The following is a 12,698-nucleotide window of genomic DNA, read 5'->3' on the forward strand; positions in this document are numbered from 1 at the left end:
ACTATGCTTATCACATCATTTTGAAGACCATAGTTTTGCAGTGCTTAAGTCATGCCTGACTTTCTTGTGAGAAACATGCCAGAACTAAGGAACATTTACTCATGCTATAAATCCTTGAATTTTTTCAGTTGTCCTTGAATTTCGCATAAATGTTTTGTACAAACTGGATCCCCTGCTTTGAATGAGCAATAATAAACATGATTGTGAGGGCAATAGGCTGTAGAACATACGTCCTCGCAGAAGTAAAACATACGCCTACACTTTTCTTAATAACCTCTCAAAACAAAGTAAAAATTCACCCAGGCAACGCCACAAAGAGTGGCTGGCGGATGTGAAAGAATACTTCCACATCAGCCCTAAGAAACTCTAGAACGGGCTTGAAAAATTCCTCTCTGAAAGAGGTGAGAAAACTTGCTAACGAGGTAAAAAAATACTCCAACATCAGTACCAAGAAACTTGCGAATTGGCTCGAAAAATAACTATCAAGAATAGCCTAGAAAACGCGACAAACGAGTAAAAAAATAATACCATATTTCCAAGAAAATCCACAATGAGCTTGAAGAATTACTACCAGAAAGTGCCTAGAAAACTGGCGAAACGACGTAAAAAATATTCCCAACAAAATCCCAGAATGGGCTTCAAAAATTACTCTCATAAAGAGTCGAGAAATCTTTATGAATGGGGTGAAAAAATACTTTCACATCGGTACCAAGAAAGTCGCTAATGGACTTGAAAAGTAACTCTCGGGAATGACCATAAGAACTTCTTGAAGGAAGGAAAAAGTTAGGACTACTATCGACCCTAAAAGCCTTCACGCCGATTAAAAAATTACCCCTGATTCTACCCACATAAACTCAGTCAGCTCGGGAGTAAATTTTTCCCTGAACAGGTACGCAGTAAAAAAAAAAACAACCCAGAAACGGGAATGCGATACGGGACGGGTGGTTTACTCCCATTTCGCGTTATTATTTTTTTACAATGCTCTGTCGGCGCGGTGGCGGAGTAGAGCTGCTTGAGTAGAGTCCTGTGGGAACGTCATGGCTTAGATCCGCTAATGCGCATGCGCGTCCTCCGTACGCCGTGGCGAGGCAAAGCCGCGGTGCCAGCGCGCGTGATGACGTCATCGCTCGGCGAGGTTTTTCTGCGCACATTCGCCGGCCTAACCACTAGTTTAAACAACATCGCTGTTGAAACCTCTATTCTTACCCTTGCGCCTGCCAAGGTGAGACAATTGTAGTTGAAGGGCGCTAACAGGTGCCGAAGCCCACCCAGCCGGAGTTTACAGAGGGACGGCACATTGAGTTTGGACCGCTTTTGGGCTTTCTTCAAGGTTGACTCACGTTATTGCACATGCACAGGAAAAATGCACTGAAGCCTAGCTATAAACAGCTTCGCTGGAAACTAGAAGAATTGTTTTATGTAAGGTGAAGGGAAGTACGTTACTGTTCGAAGCTAAACCTACGTGTATGTGAACATGGTCTTTTCGACAAAATTTGCCGATGACACACGTGCGCGCGTAGCGCAGACATTGTTTTAAAACCACGAGCCTACCACGTTATGATGTCGCAGTAGCTAACCAGTGATCAACAACCAGGTAGTTACTCCGACCGTCTATTTGGACTTGAGGTTATTGCAGAAAATATCAATGGGCATTCGGTGGAGGGTACTAAAACCCGACACACTGTCACTTTCAGTGCCCTTTGAACCAACGATTCTTGATTTCGAGGGAAGGCATACGGTGTCACATCGGTGCATGAAACGAAGCATAGTTGAGGGTAGGTTTGACTTAAGGTAGTTGGCGTTTGTGATTTGAAATCTCAAGGGAATGCTCTTGAACCTAGAAGGCGTGCAACCGAGGAAGGAAACAATTGTACAAATACTTTAATCAAATTTTTACGTGTTGAAAAAGGAGAGCGTATTACGGAAGTTTCTGATCACTAAATAGTTTCGTGACACCGGCAACGTTATGAGATTGCCGGCATGGCCGGTCGCCATCATAAGAATTGACGCAACATTGTTGCGAAGTGTGGTTTGGTTATCGTTTGCTACGCATCGAAGTATCCTTGTACAACAGCCCAAGTGTCGGAAAGTATCGAGTGCTGCATTGCTCCAGACAGTGTCCTGTTTCAGCACGCGCTATAAGTGGAACCGTAAAATAACCGGTCAAAACTAGCGTAAAGCGTGATTGTTTAACGCACCTTCATGATATCATCCTATCCTTAAATAAATAAATCTTGCGACAAACTTAGAAATAAGTAAAAAACACTCCTTTGTTTTGCCTCTTTTCGGGTTAGACCGAAAGGATAAATGGCTTAACCAGTTGTACCTTTGCATGCTCCTTTCCTCGCGACTGAGGTGCCTTACGGGCTTTGGTTTATTATTTATGAAAATGGACTCCTGAGTAGCTCTTTTCTCTTCTTCCGACAGCTGCTTTTTATTCGTGCTCTTTTGGTCATTTTTTTATCGGTCTAATTTTTTTTTGTAGCTTTGTTTCATGATACGCGAAAGTTAAAGCTCGCCCGAGTGTCTCACGACGAGCACAACATTCTTGCGTCCGCAGATGCCGATGCTTATCGCACCACGCTAGTTAGGTCGCGAAACCTCCCGAGCCATCCTACTTGACGAAGCCTTGTGCGATGCGGCGATTAACGAATGCAGCCGTATATATTTCAGAGGTTGCTTGGAGGCGGTGTAGTAACGGCGGGTGAGCCCGCATCTGTTTCACGTTTCGCATATTTCGCGGCCTTTTGTTTGCTCTTGGAAAAGACAACCAGACACAGTTCAGCACGAAATAAATGCTCGATTCGGAGGTCAGTCAAGGTGTCTACAACTTTGTACTTGAAATGCTAGCGATTCAAGCAACAAAAAAATCACAAATAAAAGCGATCAGGTTTTTACTTCATGATTGAGAAAAATACTGGCCGTACATAGACCCGACTGCCACCACTATGCATTCGGTACGATTTCTCTGGAGCTATTGGGGCTTTTCTTAAATCTTGGTCCATAATAAATGCGACACCCGGTACACACATAGAATCAAGAGCAATTAGCACCACGGATACCCAGCGCCTGTGTGTTGTGCTTTACACTGCAAGCGGATGAAACTAGGAACAAATCGTACGCTACATGAAACATAATTCATCATTGGATAAGGGGAAAGCACGCACAAAATAATGATGATGATGTGTGGTGTTTTGTGGCGCAGGGGCCAGGTTTGGCCAAAGAGCGCCATGACAAGTGGTAGTGTTAACGATGTATTATGAAAGATGTGACTTGGCTGTAAAGTGGCCTAAAAATAGTCGCTGTAAAGTGCGTAAAATCTACGTGCAATAAAATTATGGCTATGACTAATGACGAATACTATGAACACTAAAATCAATCGTAAAAGAATGATGCATTGTTTAAAATATGCGAGATGTTAAATTGCTTACAGCACTACTGCCTCGCCAGAGCCCTTGAACCAGAAGGGCCTAGAGGCATGTGCTATTCAAAATATTTATCGCAGCGGCATCCTCTGAAGAGAGGAAGCTCTACGAACGTGTGGGGCTACTAACATGCAACACAACATCTTTCAAAAAACCTAAGACGGCATTGGTGTCAAAGAGTGGTTCTGGACCAAGTAACATAACAGGATGAAGGGGGATTTGGTGCCGGTATGCTAAGAGAAAGTGTTTTTTTCTTTCGGCTTCGGCTTCCCGACACTCCAGTAGGACGTGGAGGACGGTCAGCCTCTCCCCGCATCTACCGCAGGTTGGAGGCTCGTTTCCCGTGAGCAAAAAGTTATGTGTGCCAAAAGTGTGTCCTATTCTTAGACGGCAGAATAGGACATCTATCCGGCAGGATTTTGTTACAGGAGGCCAGAAACCTGATTGTGGCTTTATTACATGCAGCTTATTATTTGTTTCCAGGTCCCACAAGCATTGCCAGTAGTTTCACAGTTTTCTTCTTAAGAAAGGATTCAGGTCTGTGACAGAGACCGAAGCAGTAGGATTAACTGCATGCATTGAAATTGATGTGGCCATCTGGTCAACTAGAACGTTACCCTCGATGCCCCTATGTCCAGGCACCCAGCACATAATCACATGTTGGTTAGACATATATGCTTTGCACAGGACAGAGTAAAGTTCATTAATTACCGGATTTTTGTGGTTACAGAATGACATCAAGGCCTTCACAACACTAAGGGAGTCCGTATATATAATTGATTTCTGCAGTTTTGATTTCTTTATATGCTTTACAACCGACAAGAGTGCGTAGGCCTCAGCCGTAAAGATACTGGTTTCCGGATGTAGTACGTTGGATTCCGAGAAGGATGGACCGACGGCTGCATAGGACTCCCCGTCGTGTGACTTCGATGCATCTGTGTAGAACTCCGTACAGGAATATTTGTACTGGAGTTCCCGGAAATGCATTTGAATTTCGATCTCCGGAGCATGCTTTGTGACTTGCAAAAAATATATATCGCATTCTATTGGCTGCCACTCCCAAGGAGGTAGCAGCTTGGCTGGAGGCATTAGGCGGAGCTCGAGGAGTGGGACATGCATTTGATCACTAAGCTACCTCACACGTAGCGAGAAAGGCTGTCTTATGGAGGGACGATTATGAAAGAGTGTAGCATATGTCATATCGTTACACGCACAAAATAATTGCACACTCATGTTTCAAATTGCAATTCTGCACGGTAAGCTTGATGATGATGAATATAGTGTTTTGTGGTGCAACGGCCAAGTATGACCAAAGAGCGCCATTGCCAAGCAAGACAAGGCATCTAATGAAGTAGACCAGCACGAGAACAAATTACAAGGCACCTTGCCCCTCGATTGCTGTCGATTGATCCATCACCCGCACAACCGCAGCCCAAGTTTATCATGACAGTGAAAACAGTGTGCTGAGGAGTTTCACATATCAAGATAATTAAGTTATTTCCTTTATCGAAAGCTCGAACAAATTATATTCCCACTCAAAGGGAAAACAGAAGGTCGCGAAGGCTGCATATGCTGCCACGTGAAGGTACAGCGCCGTGCATTTTTCGAAATGATCACCGATTACCTTAATACCTTTCATGCTTAGCGCCTTCATATACTGCTGAGACAAAAGTTATTTGTCCTTTTAAGAACACTATTATTATAAGCCAGCGTGAAAAGCAATGGGTAATATACATATGGAACAACACATGAAGTTCACAGACTCAACGTTACGCCATAAATCTATTATAATATTCAGTTAGAAAATGCCCACTGCTCAAGAAACTAAGCAAGGCATCGTCCCTGTTGGCACAGACTTAATAAATCACAAAACCTTGTTTCGCTTGACACCTTTATTTCGCATGGCGGAGAGAGAGGAACGAAGAGTAGCCAGAAGAGCATTTTGGACGGCTTGAGCTCACGTCCGTAGGCAACAGTTCAGAGCACAATAGAATAACATCCACAAAACACATTTTTACAGATGAACACCAAAGCTTGGCATAACATAGAATGAGGTCGAATGCATACACAATACACTAGAGAAGTTGATTGAGAGAAGTAATCAGTGTCCACTTCTATCGCAACCAAGAGTTTGGCACTAGCGCTGCTGGTGCGCCTGCCTACTCAGAGCTGGGCCCACAGCTCGAGTTCGCCTTAGACTCAGAGCCTACAACGTTGCAATTTGATTGGATTTGAATAATGAAATCTTCGGAAATGATTGGATGAAATAATGAAATGATACATGAGCTAATGGTGAACCGCAGCTTACAGAGGCTCCTGAATATGAAGTGATTGTGCTCTGCTCAAGACCTGAGAGGGATAAAAATATAGTGCCGCGCTGGATACACAGTCCGATAGTATAAGAGCTGCGATATTTAAGCGTACTTTACAAATACAAAAAATGTGCCTCTCTTTGGGCAAATAAAATACCCTTAACAGCGTCTCCTCTTTTTGAGCTTTGTGCCATTTCGGTCATGTTACGGTTTAGCAACTCACGAAGGCCTGGTGGGAATCTAAAGGACGTACAGCACTTGCGCTTCTGAGTACCAGCTCGGCAACAGCTGCGAAGGCGCAACACTAGCGCAACACACCACGCAGCAATTCTGGCTGCACCAGGATTTGCTGAATGCGCGTGAAAGCTTCGGCCTCTTCGACAGCAGCCATCTCCATGACGTTCAGTAGCAGCTGTGGACAGTGCGAGACGAGGTTGAGTGCTTCGGCGCAGTAATCACTGCGGTCGGTTCCTACCACGAAACGGGCTGCGCGCATCGCCAAGGCACGGTTGCGTCTCACCACGTTGTGCACTGCGTGCAAGTTCGCCGAGTATGGTACCGGGCCGTGCTTCAGAGAGCAGAGAGCATGGTTCTTTGTCATATGAGGTGCCATGTATCGCAGTATCCTTGCGGTTGTTACGTGGTCGTAGCCTTCCTGGCTGTAGTCTTCGATAAAAGAAAATTCGCAGAGGGTGTCGTTGCCACAGAGCATGTGAGCGACTTCTTGAGCATTGTTGGCGTCTGCGACCACTTCGCCAACAACGCTGAGTTTTCGCAAACTGCGATTGAGTAAGAGTGTCTTTGCTAGGTTCCAGCGGATGTCCTGTTCAACGACATGCCCGACAACAATCAGGTTGAGGTTCCTTAGTTTCCTGGCCCTTAACAAGTAAGACTGGAAATGCACGTATTCTGACACCAACTGTTCGCTGGGGAGTCGCAAGTAGAGTTCAGTGATGTGTTGCCATTGAGGGAGTAGCATTAAGGCGGGTTCGAGCAGCTGCCAGTTTGGGGGTTCCACGTAATCGATGACCACTCTTGAAATATTCGTGTACATGGCGACCGCCTCAAGAGGTTCACGGACCACGAGCTGACAAATTAAGGTCACCCTGTCTTGCAAGCCATCCTGTCGGATCGCCGAGCATATCTGGCCAGCGTCAGCGTAGATGACGTTCGTGATGATGACCCTGCGCAGGGTTGTGTTCTCACGGAGCGTTTTAAAGAAACGTAGGCACTTCCACGGCTCTGATGTGGACAGATCAATTGTTAGCTCCTCCAACCATTTATTCTTCGAAATTCCTTCGCTGAGCAAATCTAGGTCAAGCCGCCTCGCTGTCTGACGTCCCAGTTGATCCCCTGTACAGATCAGTGGGCCGTACCTCCAGCAGCAAACATTGTTGCAGTAATAGTGGCAGTCGATACTTAAAGTTCGCAGTGCGTCATTGTCATAAAGGAGCGCCGGCATCAACTCCTGGAAAGCAATTGCGAAGCCAAACCCACTTAGTGAGAGCGTCGAAAGGCAACGATTTGTGGCAAGAGCTTTCATAAGGGATTTCACTCCCCCTTCGCACTGCAAGCAGCACCGTTCCAACTTGAGCGATTTCAAGGCTTGGCGGCGAGCGATGGCGGTAACCAGCGGGGCGCCGTGTTCAATCCCGTGGAAGCAGGCGCATGTGGAAGCCGTCAGAGTGTGGATGCTTGAGTTCTGCGCGAGACCCTCCAAGAACTGTGTCGTGAAAAATGGGTCAACGTGCACGTTCGTGATTGAAAGAGTCGTCAGTCGGTCAGCGCTGCGGAACAGGGCTTCAAAAAGCAACGCACACTTGCGATTTAGGGTTATGCTGTTCTGCAGATGTAACTCGTGGAGGCTATCAGCCGTGACGAGTGCGTATGCCAGACGATCCAGCTGCTCTTCCGCTACGAACATATTGCGTAACCGCAAGCTGACCAAGGACTTCACCTTAGAAACTATAATATCAACAAGCAAAACGGTGTGCTCCACATGGACTGCGTCAAAATCAACGTCCACGGAAACGATGCAGCGGTGGTGACGAAGAACCAAGTTCAGCAGGTGTCCCACGGAACAGCTCACACCGTATTTACATACCATGAAGTCGCCATATCTTACAGCTGTCGTGAGCGTCAGCAGACCCGGTTCCGACTCCTAAAGCTCGAGAGCAAGCTTGCCTAGTTCAATGTTGAGTGGCTGCAGCTCTTGAAAGATGGCGCATCGTCCAGATGAGCCACCGTGCGTGCAACGCGTTAGAGATTCATCAACACTTCTGTTGTAGTGCAGCATTGTGCAAGGCGCGAACATTTCGGCAATACAGTCAGCTGCCACCTGCGCAAAAGGTGAATAGAAAACCTGGTTCATATACTTTGCACACTTTTCATCAGGTCACGAAAGGAAGTTAAGACATTAGTTTGTTTCACCATTTCTGGCGCAGTAACTTTCTACATAGCGCTTCAATACTGCAGTAAGGGAAGTAAGGGAAGGGAGAAGGACGAGGCCACTCGCACATCCGTTTATTTAACTCATAAGCTTTTTCCTTGGAAACGAAGTTGTTGCACTTGAAGAAGTTCTAATTCTTGTACACGTCTTTAATTGGAAAGAATGGGTACACATAGAACATAACAAGATTTGATAACAGCCTACGCGACATTTTTACTAAACTTCAACTGCACAACGTCACATAATACCGGGAAAGCAAACACTGCTGCTGGAATAGCAAAGCGGCCAGTCCTACTTAGGAAGGACTCTGGATAAGCAGGAGTTTCTATCGGTGCTCTAGCTATCTATTGGTGTTCAAGGATAAAAATAAACGGCTAGGCTTTATCAAGGACGCAGCCCTAGTAGGTAACTGACAAGTCTTGTGCATGCTGCAGAAGGTGTTCGGACACAATGGTATAGAGAAATGACGGTCGTAAACTGCCGGTGCCCCTAACTTCCTTGCACCACTGGAACCTACCTCACTGTTAGGTGGTTGAGCTGTCCGTGCTAGCTTTAATCTGCCGCGTGTGTGCTCTGTATGGAGGCAGATACCTTCTGCCGTTTTAGATGGAACCTCTTTGCGCTATTTGATGAGACTACGTGTGTTACGCTAGTGCGCTATAGCTGAGCAAGCGTAAAATGTATTGAACAGATTGAGCAATTGTAGGCCTTTTTTTTCTTGGTGAGCACGAGTTTGAAGCTTGATGAAATGTACCTATTATAGCATAATTGGAGATCTTGCAGTTGCGACCATTCGTCTTCCAATCGACAAAGGTACCGCAGAGCTTCCCCTGTGTGAACACAGCGCGCGAAGCTAAATATACCTGCGAATGAGCCCCTGTGTATTGCGCAAGTGTGGCCTCCTGCGCACGCGACACAAGCATGATGAATTAGTAGTACGGTTTATTTCCTCGAAACAAAATACAGTATTGTGGAGGGAAAGTGGGTGCAAACGCTGCTCGTGACAGCTTGAGTAGTCTCGAATACCCCTAAAACAAAAGGAGGAGCAAAGAGAAATGCAATTTTTTCTAATTGCTTACAATTGAAGCACATAAAGAACCCAGAAGAGAAAAAATGGGGGTACTCGAGAAAAAGGTGCAGTTGCGCCCGAAACGCGAATCATCTATTATGGTAGCTAATTATGCCACAGCTACACGAAGCAACGATAGTACTTTTATCGGCCGTACAAGCTTGGAAACATTCGTTTACTAACTGAGTTAACGAGCATGGTGGCAGCGCGCGCAAGCAAACGTGGAAACATGGCACCCGATCAGTGCGGACAGTCGCTGTATACAACGCTCGTGCGATAAAGCGGCAGCAACAGCCAGCGAAGTCACTTTCGTGCTGTCTATCGCTTCAACGCAACAGCGGCGAGAACACGTCGCGCACGAAGGTATCAGCCATTTGCAGATCGCTTTCAAGAAACGGTGCGCGCGACCGCGTGCGGCCGTGCAAACTACGCACTTGTTAGCGGAGTCGAAGCCACCCCCGCACCCTACTGCGTTGCCTCCCCGCTTTCCCGCATAGATTGCTCGCGAGATTGCGCCGCGATCGTCAGTTCCCCTTGCGCCCGGCGCATTCTATAGTCGGATACAACTTTAGAAAAAAGGGGGCGTTTACTCCTCCGAGGAGGATGCACACGAGCATCCACCAATGGGCGCGCACTCTAGACTGTTAGGTTTCGCCTATGACGCGCGGTGTAGCCGGCGCGGATTCAACGGACGGCGGGGCTTCGTTCAAAGCGGCGGACATTTTGGCCCGTTCGGAGCGGCCGCGACGCATCCCCGCCGAGCGCGTCCCGGCATGTTCAGTGCCACGTGTCTTTGTGTGTGCGTGTGTGTGTGTGTGTGCCCACGCTTGCCAAAGCGCGGCAGCCGGGGAGAGGAGCTCCCGCAGTGCGAAGCGAGGAGGTCTGACCGGCGCCAGCCCGGCTGATGCGTCACCTCCTTGTCCCAGCGTGTCTCTCAGTCCGTCCGTCGCCGCTGTCACGTGGTGTCGTCCCGTGACCTTCCTTCTTGCCCGCGACGCCAAGAGTATAAGAGCAGCTGCCCCCGGACGCCAGGAGAGAGGCTCCGATTTCTTCTGTTGAGTAACGTGCTCTCCCGTCTCTCTACTTCGGTCGACCTGACCGCCCGCTCTTTGCGATGCTAGAATAAACAAGTTGTTCTGTTAGCAGTCGCCTCATGCTTTGCTGGGACCTTCGGATGCTTCCAGTGTGCCCCAGGCCGCCAGGCCAACGCTACTCTTGGGGCTTGCGACCCATTTGCAACAACGGGTGTCAGCACTGAGGTTCCAACAGCTGGTGGCAGCGCTGAGATTCCAACAGCCGGTGCCATCGGTGCGGTTCAAACAGCTGGTTGCCAGCGGTGAGATCGCGACAACGGAGGCCAGCAGCGAAGATATGCGGTTGACTGTATGCTGAGCAGCACAACGACCATCCGGGAGCAGTGCAACGAGCCCTGTGTGATGACTGGTTGCCTGCAGCGGAACGACTGCGCTGAATTCTTGGCTGCGAGGTTTGGTGAGTGCGGGACTTTCTTCTTCTGAGTTTTGCCAGGCTTTTGTTAGTGTTAGAAACAGAGCTGGTAATTGTGGTTGTCGTTGCTGCCGGGTTAGTTGCGGCAAGACAATAGTAAGCAGTAGAGAAAGCAGCATTCAGAGCAGCCATGGATTTGAAGTCGTTGCGCAAACCGAAATTGCTGGAGCTTGCAAGAGAGTTGGGTCTGGATGTCTCAGACAAACTCAGAAAACCAGAACTGCTAAGGGCTATTCTTGAGTTGAAAGCTGAGGATGACGAGCTGTCGGAATGCCTTGAGACCATTGAGGAGAGGGAGACGGCAAAAAGACAGGAGCGCGAACTTAGAGAGCAACAAGAAAAAGATGAGCGCGAACGAAAAGAGCAGAAAGAAAAAGAACAGCGCGACCACGCTTTGGAAATGAAGCGTCTCGAGGTAGAGATGGAACGCGCTCGTAATGGAAATCAGGCACACGGTGCAGGAGAACGAGTATTGTTTAAAATGACTGACCTGATGCGGCCGTTTAAGCTTGGAGAGGACATTGGTTTGTTCCTGGTTAACTTTGAGCGAACGTGCGAGAAGCAGGGGTTCTCTCGGGAAACGTGGCCACAGCGCTTGCTCACTTTGTTACCCGGCGAGGCGGCCGACGTAGTCGCTCGCTTGGATAGAGAGGAGGCAGAGGATTTCGACAAAGTGAAATCGAGTCTGCTAAAAAAGTACAGGCTGTCCGCGGAGGCGTTCCGTCGGAAGTTTCGAGAAAATGAGAAAGGCAAAAGTGAGTCATATACAGAGTTTGCCTACAGGCTAATGTCAAACATGCAGGAGTGGCTCAAAGAAGAGAAAGCGTTTGGTGACCACGAGAAAGTTCTGCAGTGTTTCGGGCAAGAAAAGTTTTATAGTCGGTTACCTGAGAACGTGCGCTACTGGGTCTTGGATAGGCCAGACGTTAGTACGGTGGCTAGAGCCGCTGAGCTAGCCGAAGAGTTTGTGACGCGTCGGGCTCGCGGAGCTAAGGACGGTCAAAAGGGTGAATTTGGCTCCAAGTTTGAGAGGCCGAAGTTCACGCCCATGAGAGCAAAGGGGGACACACGTAGTGCGGATGCGAGTGAAAGCAGTCCGACCGAACGTAAGGAGACGGTGGCAACCGAAGCCGAACGCAGAAAGCGGTTCGAGACGAGGCAAGCGCGCGTTTGTTATACGTGTCAGAAGCAGGGTCATTTTTCGGCGCAGTGTCCAGAAAAAAAACAAAAGTCGTGTTGTTGTCGTTATGCAGCACTGACGAGAACATGAAGCTTCTCGAGCCTTACATGCGAGACCTCCTCGTGAACGGGAAAGAGTGCCGAGTGCTTCGCGATTCCGCAGCTACGATGGATGTAGTTCACCCCTCTTACGTAGAACCCGATATGTTCACGGGCGAGTGCGCATGGATCAAGCAAGCCGTGGAAGCTCATAGTGTGTGTCTGCCCGTAGCAAAAGTGCTTATTGAAGGTCCTTTCGGAGCACTTGAGACAGAGGCGGCAGTGTCATCTATGCTGCCCCCCCAGTACCCGTACCTATTTTCGAACAGGTCCGATCACCTCCTGCGCGAGAGGGGCTTTTGTTTGGTGAGGCTAGCGTTCAGGCCTTAACCAGATCGAAGGTTCGGGAGCTCGCTGCAAAGGCGGTAGTTGCGGGGCCGACGTTGTCGAACGATGAGAAAGGGTCACAGGCGCAGCAAGCTGATATTCAGAGCACGCCCGAACTGAATAAAATTGAGCCTGTAGCGTTAAAGGCACCAGATACTGGAGAAGAAATTCCCGATGCGGGAAAGTTAGAAGAGATATCTGCAGATTTGCTCATCGCGCCTACGTCAGACGGACTTAATAGGTTGCTAAAAGTCAGCCGGTCGGCTTTGATAGCCGAGCAAAAGAAGGATGGCAGCCTAGAAAACATACGCTGCATTGTCAAGGAAGGTATC

The 12,698-nt window shown here is 48.1% G+C and overlaps 1 protein-coding gene across 2 annotated transcripts in view; it reads right to left on the minus strand.

Annotated features, from left to right (window-relative positions):
* The window catches only part of LOC139050959 (uncharacterized), a 78,147-nt gene that overhangs the window by 51,140 nt on the left and 14,309 nt on the right, over positions 1–12,698 (minus strand). Inside the window, exon 2 of one of the 2 annotated variants that reach the window (XR_011509161.1) lies at positions 5,383–8,075. The exons of the other annotated variant lie outside the window; for it this stretch is intronic. The gene's annotated coding sequence lies outside the window, so the exon portion shown is untranslated. Of the gene's footprint in view, positions 1–5,382; positions 8,076–12,698 lie in introns of those variants that run through there. 2 annotated transcript variants of the gene reach the window in all.

Source organism: Dermacentor albipictus, chromosome 10, assembly GCF_038994185.2.
Source record: "Dermacentor albipictus isolate Rhodes 1998 colony chromosome 10, USDA_Dalb.pri_finalv2, whole genome shotgun sequence".
NCBI classification, from domain to species: domain Eukaryota; kingdom Metazoa; phylum Arthropoda; class Arachnida; order Ixodida; family Ixodidae; genus Dermacentor; species Dermacentor albipictus.